The 20,678-nt window shown below is 42.3% G+C and overlaps 1 protein-coding gene across 2 annotated transcripts in view; it reads right to left on the bottom strand.

Annotated features, from left to right (window-relative positions):
- LOC119889085 (phospholipase A and acyltransferase 3-like) overlaps window positions 1-20,678 on the bottom strand; it is a 42,198-nt gene that overhangs the window by 2,886 nt on the left and 18,634 nt on the right. The gene's annotated exons all lie outside the window — the stretch shown is intronic.

Here is a 20,678-nt window from a genome sequence, read left to right as displayed (position 1 = left end):
CGTTAATGGGGACCCAGGAGTCTCTAAGTCAAGTGTCCAGGTGTGTTCCTGTCATGGGGATGCTGGTGTCCAGAGGGATGCTGTGAGCCAGGAACAGCTGCCAGGTGCTGTACTGCTCGAAGGTCTCGCAGTCTAGAGACTAAACTGTGGACATATAAAGAAGAAGACGCGAGGACAGGTGGACACATGAAGATGATGACACAAGAACAGGTGGAAGACGTGAGGACAGGTGTCCTCAGAGGGTCTCACTGATGTTGAGCACAGAGTCCTTCCTGAACATCACAAGGCTTCCCATCATCATGTGACACATCAGAGAGACCTGCTTACTGAACACAACTGGGATCAGAACCAGACTAAAGGTTCTACAGAGGTGAGTCCTGATTAGCTAGTGACAGCTACGATCACGTTGAGCAGCTAAACGCTTCAGATATGGATCTCTGTGTGTGTCGGTGTAGATGGAGGGGTTGAGGTAGCAGAGCAGCCAGACATCGTCCTCCTGACACGCCTTCTTGAAACTGCTTAAGGATCCTTTAACAATACCACTATCAATACTTTATTATTTGGTGATTGTTATTTGGTTGAGAGAGAATTCCGTTGTTGGTGATAAGTCATGTTTAAGGCTTGCTGCTAAACAAAACACTTGTTTTCGGTCCAAAAATTGGATAAACACCGACTTTTTAATGGAGGAAAATGAAAAAGTAGTGACCACAATACACCAGGAGAAAAAAAAAATAGTAAGAAGGATGAAGAAAGAGAAAAAAGGAAAAGAGATACAGTTTGAAGAAGGAGCTCAGAAAACAGAGCATCAAACTGAAGAGAAACAAACAAGGAGAGAACAAAAACAAACGAAGAAGAGGATAGAGGGACTCAAGCAAGTAACAGCAAACTACTGGTTTTTGCATTTATTACTACTGCAACACTCAAGCTAATAGCTAACAAGCTAACACTGGACTGTGGTTACCTAGCAATGGCATCAATAACAGCAGTAGTGCTGTTTTAAACACAGAAGCTTGAAGATCAACAACTGTTTCATGATGTTTACACACTCTGAAACCATTGACTACACCCCACCTATCAAAAGCAAAACTGCAAGAGAAAAATATAAACAAACAATACTTCGAGAAATACCAGAAATCCTTTTCCTGGACCACTACAAAGATGGAAGGTCCTGCAATTTAATCTTCTGGACTGATGAACCATATGCCTGGCTGAATGTGTTCAGCTCTCATTACCCAGCAATAAAGAGAGCAGGCATTTGTAATGGATGGAAAATATGTGTACTGGAAGAAAATTTCTGACACCAGCAGAATAAACCTATTCAAAAATGGAACTGCCATGATACAAGGTAACCTGAGACAGTCTGAGCTAGACTTTCCTGCTATGAGACTGAGGAGGTCCTGTTCTGTCCCTACTCCTGACAGACGCTGACACGGATCATCCCCTGGTACAGCACTTTGAGGACCTGGACGAGAGAATACTTCTCCCAGATGGATATAGACCTGGTACAGATCAGAGAGCAGCTGGACCAACAGCAGCCTACTTCTCCTACTGTCAGTGACTTCCAGGCCAAGAAAGAACAGGACAATGTCAACTCACAGCTGAGAGAGTTTCAACAAGAACTAGCTCAGAGAAGACAGCTGGATCATCTCAGTGAGGAGGTGAAGGAACTTAGGAAGGACAGAGACAACTGCAGAACTGAGTTGGCTATACTGAGAGAAGAGCTACCGGACAGGGACAGGCTAAGTCTACAAGCCAGACTGAACTCCACACAACCCCCTGTGCTCGCCTCTCAGATCCAGACCACATCCATCCTCGAAGACCCCTCCCCCTCTCACCCAGCCTGGTGCAGACTCTAATCCTCCCCCTGTACCATTAAGCTGCCTCAATACACATCCCAAGCCAAGATGCCAGTCACAACCTTGTACCCGTCCAAGGCCCAGCCTCTAGCCAGCCTCCAGCCAGGAGCTCCAGACCTGAAACCACCACCACAGCTCCACATCCAGACCCGACAGCTGAGTCTGAACAAACACACACAGGCAGAAGGGCTGACATTATCCTCCTCATGGACTCTAACAGAAAGTTCCTGGATGAAAAGACCTTATTCCAAAGACAGAGAAGATCTGGTGCCCCAATACCAGGAGAGCCCTGGAGCTGTTAACAGTGCCTGAGCTAGGCTTACCTAGCCACATCATTATTCATACAGGCACCGACGACTTAAGGTCCCAACAGGACAGACTAGCAGAATCCCTGGGGAGAGTCACTGAACAAGCTTCCACCAATTTCCCTACCAGCAAGATAGTCATCTACGCTGCTGCACAGGAGAGACTTCCACCCCGACACCATTCACAGAGTGAATTAAAGCCTCTCCAGGAACTATGCCCTCAAACCCAACGTGTTCTTGGCCCACCATCCGACCCTCCACTTGGACTGCCTGTATGATAACACACCTACACAGAAATGCAGTCCCCACCCTTGCTAGGACCCTGAAGGATGTTGCTCTTGGAAGGAGCCTCACTACCACTCCAAGGGGTAACCACACAACGCAGACCTCCAGGACCTCTTAGACCTTCAAGACCATCCAGACCTCCACCATGCATCAGAGAGGACAGCCTATTGGACTGAACTATGCTGCAGCGGTGAGGCGAGCCACAGCCCTGCCCCCCCTCTGGTGAATTCAAAGACATATTACACATGCTAAACCTGCTCTGCTCTCGCCTCATATAGCTACATGATGGAAGAGCAGAGACCTCTTAAAGACATAATTCATAGTTTAGCATGTTGGATATCATTTTAAACGAATAGTAATTTAAGGACAATCCTTAACAGTATTTCACACATGAAACACTCTAAAATGTCACGCAAAGTTTAATATTTTATTCATTTATCTACAATACTATTTTCCTCTTTTTACACTTTTCTTTTCGTTTGTTACTAGTATTTTTTAATATCCAGTTTATTATTAGTATTATTTTTTTAAAGGTGTTTGTCTAATTTTTGAACGGATTACACTTTGAGATGAAATTGTTTACAACAACATGTTGGAACATTCAAGGTCTGAGATCATCAGCTTTTGGTTTGATGAGCAGAAATTCAGACTCAGAGTTAAAAGACTTACATCATAGTTTTACAGGAGACATGGTGCAGAGAAGATGTTTCCACTGGTCGTCCTGACGGCTGCACTGAGATTATTATACAATCAACAAAATATCCCACAATAACCCAAGGCAGAGATTCAGCAGGCATGATTATATGGTGTAAATCAGAACTGAGCCAGTCCATCACAGTTATTAAAAAAAGAAGAATCTTATATATGGTTGAAAATTAACAAACAGATTTGTGTTAAGCAACATGTCTACATGTGTGCCATCTATATACCTCCATCAGAATCCCCCTACTACAACCCATATATTTTCTCTATTCTTGAGGAGGAAGTTAACCATTATAAAACCATGGGAAATGTATTACTCTGTGGAGATTTGAACGCTCGAACAGGGGAAAGGGCGACACTATGAACACCCAGGGAGACAAACACTTACCTAGAAGCACCTGCTTCCCCATCCCTGAATGTCCTGCTAGAAAGAGCTTTGACAAGCTTACTAATACAAGCGGTATGCAGCTTTTACAGCTCTGCCGTACTTATATATACCGTATTTGACTATGTACCTCTGTACATAGTCAACAGCAGGCTATGAGGGGACTCTCTGGGTCGCTACACTTACAGCTCAGCTCTAGGCAGTAGTACGGTAGATTATTTCATTAAAGATCGAGATGTAATGTCTCAGAGCTTTCACAGCCCCCTCACACCCAGCTCAGACCACAGCAAAATCTGAAAAGGATTATCTGAAAAGGGCTCAGTCTAAGTCTGGGGCCCCTAGTGCCCGTGAACTGTTTAACAGCACATACTCATACAGATGAAGCCCAGACAGCATGGGGGCGTACCAAAAGGCACTGGAAAATCAAAACATTAATGATTTAACTCTTATTTCTAACTGAAACATTTCCCCAGAATAATTCTAGTCCAAATCCTGCTGTGGACAAAATCAATTCAATATTTCATAATTTGGCTTTGTCTAATTTGAAAGCCTCCAAACCAAAACCTCAACAAATGAACAGTAACAAATGTTTTGACACTGAATGCAAAAACCTAAGGAAAACTTCAAATAAGTTGTAAATAAGGAAATTATCAAATGAAAAGCACAGGGACCCAGATAACCACAACATACGCTGTCAATATGAGGCCACTCTGAAACAATACAAGTACACCCTAAAAACTAAGAACGAACAACACAGCAAGAACCAGCTCTGTGAAATTGAGGAATCCTTAGAGTCTAATCAGTTCTGGGAGAAATGGAACAACCTAAACAAACTGAATTGGCGATCCAAGATGGAAATACTTGGATTAATCACTTTAGTAAATTATACAGTAATATTTCAAAAAATGATGATCAGTACAGGATATTCACAAAATGGAAATCTCTGGAGGCGGTGATAAAAAAAAAGCAACCAAAACCCTCTAAATTACCCGGTATCAAAAACAAGAATTAACAGAAGTCATCCAGTCCCTGAAAGGAAAGAAGGCTTGTGATATTGATGGAATTCAACGAAATGATCAAATAATCAGACCATAAAATCAGATTGGCTAAAACTATTCAATACCATTTTAGCAACTGGAACTTTTCCAGACATCTGGAACAAAGGTTTAATAACCCCAATTCATAAATCCGGAGATAAATATGACCCAAATAACTACAGAGGAATATGTGTATCCAGTAACCTGGGAAAAATATTCTGCATCATCATTAATAAACAACTTGTCAACTTTCTTGATGACCACAATATTCTGCATAAATGCCAAATAGTTTTTTTTGCCAAATTGCCGCACAACAGACCATATATTCACCCTGCAGACTTTAATTGATCAAGAATTAAACATTAAGAAAATAAAGGTATATGCCTGTTTTGTTGACTTCCAAAAGCCTTTGATTCCATCTGGCATGAGGGCCTTTTCTATAGACTACTTGAAAGTGGCATTGGAGAAAAAACATGATTTGATTAAGAACATGTATACAAAAAGTGAATGTGCCATAAACATTGGAAACAAACAGCGTTCTTCTCCCAGGGCCGGGGAGTGAGACAGGGATGCAATCTCAGTCCAATTCTCTATCTATCTATATATCAATGAATAAGCGAACCAATTAGAGCGTTCCACAGCACCTGGACTCACCTTGAACGACACAGAGATCAGAGGTCTTCCGTATGCAAATGACTTAGTGTTGTTCTCACCTTCTAAAGAAGGTTTGCAGCAGCACCTTAATCTCCTGCAGAGATTCTGTCAGACCTGGGCCCTGACAGTAAACACAGAAAAGACTAAGATAATGATCTTTCAGAAACAATTCAGAAATCAGGTTACACACAATTTCTATTTAGACACCACTAAAATACAACATACAAAAACTACACATACTTTGGCTTCAACATTACATACACAGGGAACCTCAACATGGCTGTGAAAGATCTGAGGAACAAAGCAAGGAGAGCTTTCTATGCACTAAAAAGATACATTAAAATCTATATTCAATTGAAATCTGGCTTAAAATTTTCCAGTTTGTACTAGAACCAATAATTCTAATGCCCAAATGTCAAATAATTGCTACAAAATATGTCTCCTCATGCCATGAAGTGAGAACAACCAGTAGAAACTCAGACTGATAATTGTACAAATTTTCAAATATTATTTTGATTGCTTGATATTTTAGCAATTGTTTGTTATTTGATACTGATTTCTTTTTTAAATTTTTTTCTTTTTAAAATTTTTTCGCTTAATATACACTTACAGTATTATCTATTTGTTTTATTTTAATGTTTAATATATATTTTAAACACACACTTACTGTTTTATTTTTAATATATTTTTAACACACACACACACACACGGTTTTATTTAAATTTTAAATATTTTTTTTAACACTCATTTTTAATATATTTTATTTTTTTCTAACACAACCACACACGCTTTAATTACTTGTTTAATGAAACGTATGGGGTTTATTGTTCTTATGTAGTTTGTATGATGCTTTTGTTACACATTCATGCCAAAAAAGCCAATTTGAATTGAATTGGTAAGACCAGACTCAACGGGCATGAGGTAGGCCTGCATGGTATGAGGAAAATATTCAATGTATAGATAACATTGTTCTATGTTAGGGATGTGCGATGATATCGGCACAACATTGGTGCAGACAAAAATCTTAAAATGACCATCGGCAGAAATGTTCATATCTGCCAATGAGCTGGCCAATAAGGTCACGTGTTGTCTGTGCGCACGTGATGTAGCCAGGAAACTTGGAATATCCTCTGAACAACGCTTTATGTTTTTATAAACATGGACACAGGATAAAACTAAAGGGTAAATTAAACTTCTCTTACCAGAACTGCTGCCCCATGTGGAGGTGAAAGAGTGAGTGGGGCCGTATTACAGAAACTTCCTTTCCTGCAGATCCTTTCTTAAATGCTTGGTAACCATGGTAATAAGGGTTAGGAACTGATTTACGAAAAAGGCCATTAAAGATTAACATTCCTAAGTCAGAGATTTAGGAAAGGAACATTGACTAACCCTTTATCCAAAGGCTACACAGGTTAAGTAAGACAGACGTGGTTCCAAAAGAATTACTCATTTATTGATAATTGGTAACTGGAAGTGCCTGAAGAGAGGATGGTCAATACTACAAATAATCAAATTACATTTACATTTACATTTACTCATTTGGCAGACTCTTTTATCCAAAGCGACTTACATTTGAGGAACAACATACAAGCATCAACAGAGCATCAACTACAGATCTACAACTGACAATGTACTAGTAAGAGCAGCAATAAATACTAGTAAGAGCTCACAGTACATATCACTTCAATGGGGTAAATACCTAGGGAAGGAAGTAAGAGTTAGCAAAAAGTGCAATCAAAACAAAAAGTGCAATCAATACAAGATCATTGTAGGGGATAGAAGAAGAAGAGCACAGGAAGAGCATGTTAGAGGTTAGGAGTTAGAGGTGAGTTTTCAAGAGCTTCTTGAAGTTAGAGAGGGACGCCCCTGCTCTGATGGCGTGTGGTAGCTCGTTCCACCATCGTGGTGTCACAGATGAGAATAGCCGGGACTGGGATTGCTTTGTGTGAAGGGATGGCAGAGCCAGGCGGCGTTTGTTGGAGGAACGTAAGTTTGTATTATGGAGTTTAGGTAGATGGGTGCAGACCCAGTAGTCACTCTGTATGCAAGCATTAGTGACTTGAATTTGATTCTGGAGGCCACGGGGAGCCAGTGGACATCACTGAGTAATGGAGTGACATGAGTCCTTTTGGGCTGATCAAAAACCAGACGCGCTGCTGTGTTCTGAACCATTTGTAAGGGTTTCACCGCACAATTACAATGGAAAATAAAAGTTTACTACAATTTTGGCAAACAAGTTACTTATTTTTAACAAAACACACTACCAGGGCCAGCTGTGGAGAGGCAAACTAAGGGTATGCTCCAGGGGAGCACCAACTTACTTAATCGATAGTCACTGCAAATCGTGTCACCACCCAATCGTGCCCCAGTGCTGTTAACACTGCAATCAGTGAAGGGATCCTAGCTTCCACCACAAGCCGACTACTAGAACCACTGAAAAGGAAAAAACAACAAGTTCAATAAAACACAATGGACCAGTTTGTTACATCTAAAATACAAGCATAGTGTGACGGGAATTTCATGATTCCATCTTTAAGATACTGCCATGTATCTAATCTCACCAGCCTCTTGGGTATGGGGTCAATGGAAGGTAAATGTGAGTGATGCTTCCAGAGGGGTCAGGACTTCACGTGATCCAGCAACTTGTAAAAATAGAGCAGGTTTTTGCAGTAACAACTTTGCATGAGACTATTTTGGCCAAACCGCTCCCTTCAAACTATTCTGCACAAGCAGCAGAGCTAGCTGCACTGACAGAAGCATGTAAATATGCAAAGGACAAAACTGTAAATATTTTTACAGACAGCCGTTATTCTTAGGGTGTTATTCATAATTTTAGGAGATTGTGGGAAAACAGGAAGTTTTACAAGAAAGCAGGCTGCACATTTTCTGACAAAGTGTGGTATGGGCCTGATGGGAAGCCGTGCCTGCCGTGGTTCCTTATTATGCTAATGACACACGGTAAAGACCATGTATCAATCCCAGCTAAGATCTCCAGTGATAATGGCACACCTTTCATTAGCACAGCACTGAGGAGTGTAGGGGAGGATATGGGGATTGATCTCAGGCAACATTGTGCTCATCATCCAGCTTGCCGATCGTTTTAATGCACATGAGAAGCCGGATGAGGGGCAGAGGGGGTCTCAGTCCTTTTGAAGTCCTATTTGGCAGACCATTGAACACGGGGATTGGGCCAGTTAGAAGACAACTCCCTGATACCAGCCAATGTGAGGATGAAATGTTGAGATATTGTGCTAATTTGTCCTCTGTGCTTTCTGAAATTAACATGCAGGTCAAAAACGCCATCCCAAAAGCTGCCGAAAAGAAACTGCACGATCTGGAGCCAGGGAACTGGATCATGGTGAAGGACTTCAGGAGAAAGAATTAGTGGGCTCGCAGGTGGACTGGGCCATTTCAGATACTGCTAAGAACAGAAACAGCAGTAAAGGTGGCTGAAAGAGCAACTTGGATTCATGCCACCCACTGCAAACGAGTGCCAAAGCAACCAAAAGGCCTCAGACCAGGTGAAGATGGAGATCAGTGAGTGAGCTGAGCTTTCCCCTGCCTTGTGTTCCTAGGGAGGGAGGGGAGTGGAGGTCTCTGAGACCACGTAGAACTACAACTAGTGGAGTTGTTATTATAAGAATAATTCCTTGTTATTTCTTAAATTTAAATGTTTGTTCACTTTGTTGGTTTGCTGTAGTTTATCTAAAACTTACCATGCTGTACTAGTGCTGTATTACTCAGAAGTGAATGTAGTGTCGCTGGGTAAAGGTTATGAACACTACTGTTATTCTTTCAATGTAAGGTTTGATTACTAAGTGTTTAAAAAGTGTTTAACAACTAGTATGTTATTCTTATATTCTGTGTGTATTCATGAACCTGTGCCTTTTCAATATGCCAACATGAGCAGAGCAGCTGCTCAAGCAGCGCAGGCAAAACCTAGCCAACCGTAACATACACAATGGTAGTAAGGCACCTGCTGTAAGTCATGTACACCAGGCCTGAGATCATGGCTAAATGTACTTATTAATTCTTTTAAAAAATACAATTGTAAGTGTTTGAGTTCTAATGGTGTCAAAATATGCCTGTACAACTTTTTTTTAAAATACGGTGAAGCAGATGTTGAAACATATTGGTGAATTTCTAGTCCAGTAATGTCAAAAATATAAAGAAGGATAAATTGTAACAATAATTATGCTAAATAACATTAATAAACAACATTTTGATATTAGTAAAAGAGTTAAATTGGTAAAACAGTACGTAAAAACGGCCACTAGATGGCAGCAGAAGATAAGAAATTCACCAATGGAAGGGAGTGGTCAGCGAACACTGTAGGTGGAGTTAAGGTGTAACGCCCACCTAAAAGGTGGAGTTTAAGGTGAGAACCTAGAATAAATTTTAAGTGCTAAAGCAGTAAAATTAAGGATAAAATATTTTACTAATCGCAGGGCTTCGACTGAGTGTCGAGGGGCTTGATTATTAGAACAGGACCGCATAGGCGAAGTGAGCTGATGTAGAGATAAGGATTTAAGCCTTTGCGAATACTGCCGATTTGGAGATTGCAGGATCACAGCTGAGTGATGGGGTGCTTCAGTCAACTAGGTTGGGGCTGAATGGGCAAAGTATGCTAATAAAATAGTCATCACGCGGCTACCGCTCAACTGAGTGTTGGGGCTCTTCAATGGTAGGTTAGGACTGAACGGGCGGATGTACTATAGCACGTTACCGCTAGGAGCCTAAAATAGGATGGCGGCAGGATAGGAGAATAGAAGCGTGCTTAAAAGATAAAAGAAGTTTACACTCTCATGTTGAGGAAGTGGATTGAGTAGCGATTTGTAAAGACAGATTTTGTGTTGAGGAAGTGTATCAATTCTGTCTAAGCCCTCATGTCGAGGAAGTGGATTGAGAGGCTATTTGTGTGTAAACTGGGTCTGTGTTGAGGAAGTGCATCAGACCAGTCCATTTGAAAACCTAGGTAGTGTAAATTAAGTCAGGGGCCGGCAGGAGATAGGAGTCAGAAACGTACGTGCGTGTAAATACTGCTAAAATAGAATAGGTAGGTTGAGAGGTGTAAAAGGTATGGAGAACAAATAGTGCCAATATTTAAAACATCTAATTAATGTAAAATTAAAATTAGGTGTCTGATAGAGTGAAATGTATGTAAGATAAATAAGGTCAATGTTTTAATTTGTTTGACTAAGTGTGAAAAAGTTACTCAGCAATTAAAACTTTGCAGATAATACCATCAAAGGCTCCTGAAGCAGGAGCACTGCTCGATAAACATCTTTGAGGGAAAGATAAGTTTATGGAAGAAGGAAATAGCAGTGAAGACGAGCTATTTTTGCCAGAACACTACACACAGGAAGGGGATATAGGAACACAAGGAATAAGAACACATTTTTGGTTGGAACGAACTTGTAAGGATGAGGATGGTGTAGAGCAATGGCAAACTGAACAAGAGATAAATCAGAAATTGTGGCAATTGACAAAATTTATTAATTTGTGCAGAACGAGTTTCCTGACGTGCCGTGGAAAGAAGTGATACGCAGGTGGTGGACTCCAAAGACACTTGCAATAGTGTTGGATCAGCTGTGCAATAACCCTAGTGCAGCTGTTACCATACCATTAGGTCCAGCATTGGGACTACCTACAGGGTATGGTATACTGGGGCACAATAGAGTGACCTCAAATCCACAACTGAGCTTCACAATAGTCCCTAGGAGAGTTAACTGGGAAACAGGCAAATTTGGGTGCATTACAAAAACACCAGCAAGAGACGGAACAGAGAGATTAGAGTACAATCCCATAAGGGAAAAGAAATATAAGCCAGGAGTTACAGTAGATAAGAAACTGGTAACGAAAAAAACCAAAGACACAGACAAGGAACCAGAAATACTTAGAACAGCACTTAGTGCAAGACAGGGCTACATGGGGGCAGGAATGGTGAAGGAACAAGGGAAAGCAACTCCAATGGGAGTGGTGATAAACAATCACCCAGATCAAAAAGAATTTATTGAAAAATGCATGAAAAAGTGGCATGGGAGAACAAAAGGAAAATTAAAATGGCCTTTACAAGGCACCTTCATGGAAGCATACTGTGATGAAGTGGCAATAAATATAAAACACCATAAATCTAGAGACACAAGTGAAAAAAGAGAAGGAAAGCGTGCAAGGGAAAGAAAGGTTTTAGGTTGGTTTAAATTTGAAGGATACCAACACATGCATGATCCACCCCCCAAACCTCCATTAGCAATCAGGAAAGTGATGGTAGAACAGGAAGTGAAAACAAACCAGGGACAGCAGAAGGCAACTGTACCTGAGTGGTCGGCCAGACCACCACCGCCATACTCCCCAGATAGTCACACACCTAGGACAGGCATTTATCCAGTGCTAGGGACACTTGAGGGAGAGGAAAGACAAGAAGTAGAGGGAGAACTACAGGGAAAGTTTACCATGACCTTGACCAAGCAAACTCACAACAAAGAAAAGGACAGGAGGCAGACTGCCAGTGCTGAGGAGGACTAACAGGAGAGAATGACAGCAGGAGAACGGAGGATGAAGAAGAAGAGATGGAATGGTGCCAAAGAGACACACCTAACCCAGCGAATCTTCATCCACTGGGCAGAGAATCTCGAGGAACAAAACCTGCATCTTTGAATGTGAGTGGAGATTCACATGGAAGCAGAGACAGAGAAAATTACTACCAGGAGGTGAAAAGAGATTTCAAGACTGAAGTAATGAACACAGTGGACTACTAGCTAAAGGAAGCAAGCGCCCAGACGTCACCAGACGACAGCAACAGAAGACACAACAACAGATATGCAGCTGGAGGAGGAGAATACACCCCACTCAAGTTGTCAGACTTGCCAATTACAACAAGGCAAGGCAAGGAAAGTTTATTTGTATAGCACATTTTAACAGCAAGGTAATTCAAAGTGCTTTACATAAAACATAAAAGCAACAGGGAAATATAAAAAAGTTTAAAAGCAACATAAAATATAATAAAAGTTACAGTGTTACAATCAGTGTTAAAAGAGTTAAATGGAAAATAAAAACAGGCTGAGGGGTTGAGCAAATAAATGAGCTAAAGTTATTCTGAAAAAAGAATAAAGAGAGAAGTACACTTCCTTCACTCTGTTCAATCTCACTCCCATAATCCCCCAACTCATTACCTACTCATTTCTCACTGTGTAAATATTTAATTAAAAGCAATGATAAAAAGCTAAAAACAAAGAAAAAGAAAACAGGACAATAAAAGTTACAGTGCAGTGTAAGTTATCAATAAAAAGAAAAATCTTAAATATTTAATTAAAAGCAATGGTAAAAAGAAAAGTCTTCAGTCTTAATTTAAAAGAACTGACTGTTTCAGCAGACATGCAGTTATCTGGGAGTTTGTTCCAGATATATGGAGCATAATAACTGAACGCTGCTTCTCCTTGTTTAGTTTTGACTTTGGGGACAGAAAGCAGACCTGCCCCAGACGACCTGAGAGGTCTGGATGGTTCATAACGAAGCAGAAGATCGGAAGTGTATTTTGGCACTAAACCATTTAGTGCTTTATAAACTAACTATTTTGAAATCAATTTTTTAACATACAGGAAGCCAATGTAAAGACCTCAGAACTGGAGTGATGTGATCCACCTTTTTGGTCTTAGTGAGGACTCGAGCAGCAGCGTTCTGAATGAGCTGCAGCTGTCTGATGGATTTCTTAGGGAGCCCTGTAAGGACACTATTACAGTAGTCAAGTCGACTGAAGATAAATGCATGGATAAGCTTTTCCAGGTCCTGCTGAGACATAAGTTCTATAATCCTTGATATATTCTTCAGGTGATAGTAGGCTGACTTTGTAATTGTCTTCATATGGCTCCTCAAATTCAGGTCTGAGTCCATGACTACACCAAGATTTCTGGCTTGATTTGTGGTTCTTAACATTACAGATTGAAGTTGAGCACTGACTTTCAATCGTTCCTCCCTGGCTCCAAAAACAATAACATCAGTTTTATCTTTGTTTATTATAACAAAGCAACAACAACAAGAGAGGCTGAAAAGACAACAAGAATGGGAAGAGGCCAGCCCCAAGACACAAGAGGAACGGATGAGGGAAATGAAAACACTGGATGAAACCATCCGGAGAGAGGAGGAAGAACTACGTAGACTGGAAGCAGAAGAGAGAAGGCTTCTGGCACAGTGGGACAAAATCCGCAAAGATTCAGACAAGGTGCTAACAAGCACTCCACACACTGTGAGAATGGAGCTGAGTGCTGGAGAATGTGGAGATGCAATGCATTTTGGAGACGAGAGTGCATGATATGACCAATCGACAACTGCAGCAGATTAATAGCACTAATGATTATGTAAAAGTGCTGAAGAAATGGAAGATGAGTCCTACCCTCAGTTCCAAAAAGCAGCGATCACGCGCCATTCACATTCCTCCACCGAAGAAGAAGAAGACGAAGAAGGAGGGGAATACAATCATTGAGATTGTGAAACCCATCCCTGGGAAGGGCCAGCATCTGAATGGCAATAGGGGAGTCCAGAGGAGCCTGAGGGGGAGTTAATAGGAATAGCCATCTCATCACGACCACAAGAAGAGCCTACCATGACAGTCACAATTTATGATGAAGACCACCAATTTATGGTAGACTCTGAAGCTATCTTCTCTTGTATTGGAAAATCCGGCTCAAATCTCCCCCTCTCAGAGTCATCAGTGAAAACAGTAGGCTTCTCTGGGAAAACACAAATAATACCATTAACACAGCCGGTACCAATGAAGATTGCAGGAAAAACTATTGTGTCACCTTTATTATACTCTGACAACACCCCCACGTGCCTGATGGGACGAGACTTGCTCTGCCAGTTGAAGGCTCATATAATGTGCACCCCAACCGGATTGCACATAGAGTTTCCAGAAGAACTGTCAGGGAAAATTGTTACGGCTTGGGCTGTATGGCTGCTTGGGAGGTGTGTTCTCTCTGTGCAGGGGGCGTGGTAGCTGGCTCGGCACCTGGCTCTCCTCCACACCTGCAGCAGATCAACTCATCACCGCTGTGCTCTTAAGCTCCAACTTCCTGGAGGGCCGGTGCCAGATTGTTTTTCGCCATCCGTGGTAACAGTTGTCGGCCTACTCAGACGATTCTCGCTCCACTCGAGCCTTCGTCTTAAAGTTTGTTCTGTTTTTTGTGTGTCTCCTTTTTGTTTCCAGACCTCTGCTGCCTCGTGCCCCCTCGCCTCGCCAGCCACACTCCTGGATCCACAAGCTCTTTAGCTTCCCAGCCTGGTCTTCCCTACCCTTGCCTAGTTATTGTTTTTGTTATCAAGAATAAACCCTTTTTTTCACACCTTCACCACCCAACCTTAACAAAAATAATTACTTTCCAAAGAATACGGAGTCAAATAGATGTGTTGAATCATTTCTTTATGTAACGTGGCCACGGAGAGAACGCACGGTCACTCTCCCGAACTCAGCATTTCCTCTCCTTCAGTACAGAACAAGTACAAAGCAAACAACAGCCAACAAATGGTAGATGAAGGATGAACAAATGGCAGAGTATTAGCATACACTCAAAAACTCTTCCTGAGCTAAGAAAGGAAATGCAAATGTATGTGGCATCAGATGTTTCTCTGTCTCTTGATTGGTCTATGTTAAAACTCTCACCAACATGCCAGCAGGTTTATTGTAAATCAGACAACCTTTTGGTTAGGAATAAAAACACTGTGACCAATGCTAATTTCTCACAAGTTAATTACAGTGAAATCCTAAAAATCAGCAACTTATAATGTATTTCTCACAGAACATACAACCTACAGAGTGGCAGAACACACTGCAGGGATGATGCCCCTAACCAAAATACTAAAAGAGCCCTACCAAGATGAAGTAAAAGAAAAATACAGAATTATGCCTAAGGTATACTGGATTAAACTTCAACTAAGCATGGGAAACATGGGAAGCAAAAGCACAAGTAGGAGAGATTGGCAGAAGGCCCCAGTTGCCGCTACACTGCACCCTCCATTATGATGAAAGGCAGCAACACCAGGACTATGAGACCTTATGGGATGAAGTTATCAACAAGACTCTACACTATCTGACAGTCCAAGTTGTGTATATAGGACCACAAGGAGCAGCGGCTGCTGTCATCCTCCCACCAGAACTGTAAGACTGGTTCACGGTTTCGGGCTCCGTCCCACATGTGACTTTGCTTGTGTCAGAAGGTTATGAGTCTCATGATTTAGGACCAATGGTTAAGGGAGCATTACAGATACCAAACTGGACACAAACATATGATGCAAACATATGCATTGCCTCAGATAGACAATGCATGAGACTAACGCTGACAGCAGTAGATGAGGGAATAGCAGAAAAGGTTATAGTTGATAGAGGACCACGGGATAAGAAACTGCCTCTATTTATGGTTGTAACAGACAGGCACAGACCATTACTGGATCAAGTACCTCAGGAATTGTGGTCTAAACACAAAACAGACGTAGGTCTAGTTAAATCAGCACAGCCAGTAAAAATAAAACTAAGAAAAGGCATTACATTACCATACCAAAGACAATATCCACTGAAACAGCATGCTTTGGAAGGGATCAGACCTACAATTGAGGGTCTGATGAAGGCTGGGGTTCTGGTCAATACACAGAGTCCCTGTAATATACCGATCTTCCCAATTAAAAAGCCACACTCAAATGATTACCAATATGTTCATGATCTGAGACAAATAAATGCCCAAGCACAAGATTTGCAACACCTAGAGGTAGCAAGCACCGTGATTCAATACGTGGACAACATATTGATTTGCAGTCCATCAGAACAACAATGTGAGGAGGACACTATGTCAGTATTGCTAGCGTTGGCCAAAGGAGGGCACAAAGTTAGTAAAGACAAACTACAGTTTTGCCAGACCAAGGTAGAGTATCTAGGCAGAAAATTGAGTGGAGAGATTGATAGCCACCTCACAGATAGAGGCTATGGCTAAGATACCAAAACCACAAACAGTAAGACAAATGCTCTCCTTTCTAGGCATGGCAGGATATAGTCGCTCGTGGATTTGCGATTACACAGTAAAAACAGCCCTATTGCGTGCTATGATAAGAGCAGCTGGTCAGGCAGATAAGTTAGCCCAGTTATACTGGACTGAGGAGACCGAAGGGGCCTTCCAAGCACTAAAACAGGATTTGCGTTCTGCTCCAGCACTAGGCAATCCAGACTATTCTAAACCATTCCACCTGTATGTAGCTGAAAGATCAGGATATGCGATTGCCGTGCTAATGCAGGACTCACCAACAGGTAAACAACCACTGGCATACTACAGTTCAAAACTGGACAATATTGAGATGGGACTGCCACCGTGTTATCAGGGATTTGCAGCAGCAGTTTTCGCATTTCAAAAAGCCTCTTCACTGACAATGGGACATCCAGTGATTTTGTATACGTCCCATCAATTGCATGCTCTACTCACCAGTCCTTGATTTGTTCTAACCCAAGCTAGGAAAACAGGATATGAGGTCATCCTGTCTGCACCAGAGCTCACTATCCAATGGTCCAACACAGTGAATCCAGCAACACGTATGGTGCTGCAAATAGATGGAACACCACATGACTGCATACAGGTAACAGACACGTTCATGAGAATATGCGAGGATTTGCACAATCAACCAATCCCAGCTGATTTGACATTCTTTATTGATGGCTCTTGTTTCAGAGATGCCACAGGTAATCATGCAGGACATGCAGTGGTGCAGCTAAAAAAGATAATACCTTCACAGACATTCAAACCACTACTGTACCTCAACCATGTTCAGCGAAATTGGCAGAAATCAAGGCTCTAACGGCAGCCTGTAAGCTGGCAAAAGGAAAGCGTTTCACTGTATACACAGACTCAGCTTATGCATATGGAGTATGTCATGTGCATGGCAATACTTGGAAACAGAGAGGGTTTCGTAGAGCAGACAGAACTCCTGTAATACACGGAGAAGCCATCTCTGCACTATTAGAAGCAATCCATGAACCAACCGCAGAAGCAATCATAAAGTGTCCAGCACACCAGAAAACAGACACTCTGATAGCTCGAGGTAACAACCAAGATTGAAGCCGCTAAATAAGCAGCTATAGGGGAAGTTATGCGTCCAATAGTGGCAGTTGAAGACTTTGAACCACTCACAAATCTGTCATCTCTCATTGCAGCACAAGCAGCAGCTGACGTGTATGAGAAGTCCATGTGGCTAAAGAAAGGGGCCAGACAAGTAACTGAGGATGGACCCCAGAAAGGACTATGGAGAGGTCCTCATGGCCATTTTGCACTGCCTATTTGTTTAACAAGCTTTGCTATAAGGAATGCTCATGGACCAGACCATTGTTCCAGGGGACAGGTACTCAGGCGCCTACAGGCAGTATGGTGGTCACCATATCTGGCCGCCACCGTAGATAGAACATTGAATGAATGTCATGGCTGCGCTCTTTTCAATACAAGAAAGTCATTCTCAGCCGCACTGGCTCACATTCCAGCACCAGATGGCCCGTTTAGACATCTCATAATAGACTATGTAGACATGACAGAGCGGGTAAACAGGATGAGGTATATCCTAGTAGTAGTTGACAGATTCAGCAGATGGATTGAAGCAACACCAACCGCCAGCCCAGACTAAGTCAGTGGCAAAGTTCCTATGTAGGGAAGTTTTTCCACGATTAGGCTTACCAGACAAGATTAGTGCAGATAATGGACCACACTTTGTAGCACAGGTCATAAAAACAATGCTCCAAATGTTGGGCATCAAGCAGAGATTTGGGTGTGTCTATCATCCACAATCACAGGGAACAGTGGAACAAGTTAACGGAACTCTGAAAGCAAAGCTAGCTAAGATAATAGAAGACAGCAATGGCAAGCTTAAGTGGGTAGATGCTCTCCCGCTAGCACTAATGGCTATGAGATCGCAAACTAACAGAATAACGCATCTAACACTGCATGAAATGTGCACAGGGAGGCCGATGCCTGTCCCATATTTGAGAGGTCCATATGAAGCGCCATCTCTCGAACAGTCAAGTTATGTCCAGCATTTAACTAGAATCCACAGAACTATCTTCCAACAGATCAAAGGGGCCACAGAGGAAAGAGACGCTGCCATACCAGAGCGCCAACAAACAATACGTCCTGGTGAGTGGGTGTACATCAAGGTGTTCAAAAGAAAATGGAACCAACCCCGACGAGAAGGCCCATTTAAAGTTGTCCTAGCAACACCATCAGCCTTAAAAGTAGAAGGTGAGAACGTTTGGTTCCATCTAAACCACTGCTGATCAGGCGACTCAGGTTCAGAAGGAGCTGGAAAGGGAGCTGCAGAGACCCAGCCCAGAACCAAGCCCATACGCAGAAACAATCCCAAGGCCAACACCAAGTCCAATTACAGAATCAGGAACAGGGTCAGATTCAGGTTCAAGTACAGGAGCAACCCCAAGGTCATGTACAGGTTCGTGTACATACGCAAGTCCAACAGAAACCAGCTCAGAAGCAGTACTTGAAACAGGAGCAGGAGAACGATCAGAATCAGAGCGAGACAGCCCCTATACGAGAACAGAGACACAGCCCGAAGAAACAGACCCAGAAGAGGGACAAACAGAAACTCCAAGACAGGCAGCTGGTGATGTGGGTAGCAGTGACAGCAGTCCTGGTACTACTAGCATGTCAGGTTCCGGACATGATTCCCCAGAAGGAGATCGTTCCTCCGAAACAGGGACAGATGATTGAATGTGCATTAGCAGTAGCAGCAGTAGCAGTACAGGAAGGTAGATGGCCAAAGAACGACAAACTAAATTTGACCTATGTAAGATCAATCATGCTTAAAAAGATTCTGACTCAAGGCCCAGGAGGCTACATACTGGAAAATCAGCCAGCTGATGAGCAATGCAAAGCTGAAGGCGTGGTAGCAATAACATCAAGCTGTAGCTCTGACAGGTGTACGGATGAAGCGACTGTAACAACTGTAGACAGACAACTAGCCCACAAACTGATTAAGTCCCCGACACGCCAACAAAGAAGGGAATTACCAGATGGTCAGCCAAAGGCAACTTTGAAGCCTAACCCTAACAAACGACAGCCCAGAGTATTACAGAAGACCAGGCCCAGGGTACAACAGACCAAAACAAAACCGAGAGTAAAGCCTGTGATACAGGGAGAGAGTATTTTTCGCCAATGGCTACAATACTCTGCTCAGCAGGTTAGTTCCCAATCCTGCATAGCGTGTTACAATGGCAAAAGAGTTCCTCAAATATTGTCCATAAGTTTTGATGTGTGTCAACACCACAATGATTGTTTTTCTTATTGCATGCTAAGAATGATGGCAACAAAGCGTGATGGATGGTCACAGAATAGAACTAATTGTCCATCCTACATGGACCCCTTATTGGAACAGTTGATGCAACAGACAGCCGTTAGGAATGAAAGCACAGTGTTCCCATTTTGCGTGGTGGATACTAAAACTATGATGGTTGAGGCCAAAGTGCAGTGTCACTGCAAGCGAAAGGTAGAAAATGGCAGAACGGTGCTCGCACCTGATAAATGTGATACAACTGCTAAAGCTAAATTTCAATGCCAACAGGTGGTGGCAGACTATGCTCCATTTAGAACTCAACGAAATCAGAGTGACACTGACATCCCCATACCGTTTCTTGGTGGAGGCACGTATGCTATGGCAGACATTTTCTGGTTATGTGATGACAGCGACCGGCTGAAAGTAGAGTTGCCACCACAGTGGACTGGGATATTTGCTCCAGTTATGGCAACAGGACAGATAACAGTACTCAGTCAGGCAGACATAGCAGATTCAAAGCGTATCGCTAGGAGCCTAAAGAATTATAAGGAAGATAAAGTATATGTAGCCTGGAATCAGGAACCTCATGGTGTGCCATCAGAATACCGAGCAATAAGAGAAGACTGGATTATATCTGGACAAATAGCGGGGTCAGTCCCCCTACTTGGCCAAGCCATAAATGCACAGTACATAGCGCGAAACAGCCGTTGGATATCCTATCATTGGTGGAATCACCAGAGATATGTAAATTGGACAATATCAGACATAGAGACTGTCCACGAGCAGTTACACACTACATCTCTGATGGCGTTACAGAACAGGTTTGTGTTAGACACAGTGTTAGCTGAGGAACAGGGAGTGTGTAAGTACTTTGGGGATGAGTGTTGCACAGTAATATCCATGAACACAGGGCAAGAAGGGAACCTCACTAAGCTTCTAGAATCATTAAAATTAATGAGGGATGAACAGGTTAAACATTCAAACTGGAACACGAAACAGACATCCACATGTTTGTGGTTTCAGAACATGTCCTGGACAAAGATTCTCCATAAAATAGGAATGGTAATTGGCTCACTAATTTTGATAGCTATGGTGATTATGTGCTGTATATTCCCACTAAACAGGATCATGATAGGCAGAATGATTTCACTGG

Source organism: Micropterus salmoides, unplaced genomic scaffold (genome assembly GCF_014851395.1).
Source record: "Micropterus salmoides isolate LMB-PRFRI ecotype aquatic unplaced genomic scaffold, ASM1485139v1 Ms_hic_scaffold_5, whole genome shotgun sequence".
Lineage (NCBI taxonomy): Eukaryota > Metazoa > Chordata > Actinopteri > Centrarchiformes > Centrarchidae > Micropterus > Micropterus salmoides.
Note: the sequence above shows the minus strand (reverse complement) of the source record. Positions and strands in the feature narration are given on the sequence as shown.